This window comes from Gavialis gangeticus, unplaced genomic scaffold (assembly GCF_001723915.1).
Source record: "Gavialis gangeticus isolate Ggan-Ray unplaced genomic scaffold, GavGan_comp1, whole genome shotgun sequence".
Lineage (NCBI taxonomy): Eukaryota > Metazoa > Chordata > Crocodylia > Gavialidae > Gavialis > Gavialis gangeticus.
This window is the reverse complement of record NW_017729030.1, coordinates 49346440-49347942: the sequence shown is the minus strand read 5'-3', so window position 1 is coordinate 49347942 and position 1503 is coordinate 49346440. Positions and strand designations below refer to the sequence as shown.

At 41.5% G+C, this 1503-nt stretch overlaps 1 protein-coding gene across 2 annotated transcripts in view; it reads right to left on the bottom strand.

Annotated features, from left to right (window-relative positions):
• The window catches only part of ARHGAP10 (Rho GTPase activating protein 10), a 246540-nt gene that overhangs the window by 16042 nt on the left and 228995 nt on the right, over positions 1-1503 (bottom strand). The window lies entirely within an intron of this gene.

The following is a 1503-nucleotide window of genomic DNA, read 5'->3' as shown; positions in this document are numbered from 1 at the left end:
TTTTTTTTTTTTTTTTTTTTTTTTTTTTTTTTTAAATAAATGCCTGTGGGTTGATTTTTCAGCTGCTCTGGCCTGTGAACTTTTCTCCTTTTCCTGCTGGATTTCAGCTGGGAACTTGGAATTCGCTCTACTTCACTGGACATACAAACAGATTTTCTCCCTTGGCGTCTGGGTGACTGCACAGTGCATGCCAGCCAAACGTGGTTGGGCAGACTTCAATCCCACCCTCTCCTTCGATAGGACATATCAACTTTCTGACCTCTCGGCCAATTGAACAGCTGGGAGAGAATTAGGACTGAGGAGGGGTCAAAGTAGAATGAAGAGCTAGCTCCTACGTTCTTCGGGAGTCAGAGTGCTCTCTTGCAAGATTTCCAAGCAATAAAATGCCAAAGAATTTGGGGCCCTTCAGACTGCATCAAGCTCAGGTGAGCATCATAGTGCATTCAGGTTTAGATTTTTTTTTTTTTAATGGGATGACTTTAAAAAAAAAAAAAAAAAAAAATTAAAAATCAAGGCCTCATAACAGTAGCAGTTTTCAGGTACTTTCTTGATGCTTGCCTGGGATAGCAACACACTGCATTCACACAGCAATAATGGCCAAAACAAAGCTTCTCTTAAAATTTTCCATTTCACAACAGGAGCTGCATCTCCTCCAGCTACCCTCACCTTCTCTATGCAGCTGATATAGATGATGGTGGGGAAAAGGGGAAAAGGCAGCTCTTGGCTCTGGTGTTTTTAGGAGGTAGCCGATATTCTCAAACCCATCCAGGATCTTCAGGGCCCTTGACAGCAGAAGGCTAAAACTACAAGCAGAGCTGTTGTCATTTGGGAGTTTCTGGGGCAGAGGCAGTAGAGTGGAAGCCAGTGTGAATTTAAATTCAGGGTCATGAACAACACAGAATATCTGGCAAGTATGCCATCAAAAAGGTCCTTTGGGGGACGTCTATATTTGTGTGGATTTGAGTAGATACACACACGCGCACACACACTCAACAGGCCCCAAGAATAACCCCGTCATATACATGTATGCACTATCACCTGTTTCCCCCAACTTCCAAGACGACCAAATGCTTCTTCCCTTTAAGTTGAAACCTTGCATCCATGCTTTCAATCAAGTATATTTTTTGGAAAGTACTTTGTAAATTCCATATGGCTATCAATGTTTACTGAGAGTGGGTGTGTAAAAAGGTAAAAAGGTTGGTTTTCATGGGCCAAGCTGGTTCTCTGTGCTGCCAAATAGCCTTTTTTTGTATTGCAGTTAAAACCTCTTGAAAAATGCTACTAACCAAAACTGTCTCCACACCTGAACTATCACTCTGCAATCCTCTAATACATGCCAAATATCATTTATATCAAGAAGCCAGAAATCCTGTAAGTTGCTTATTGTCTGCAGTCAGCCATCTTGGCAGAACAATTGTTAGGCTAATATTTTTGTTCAAGGACATTTCAGGAGGATTTTCAGTTTGTTTTCACTGCTTCACGCTTATGCATACAGTACTTACC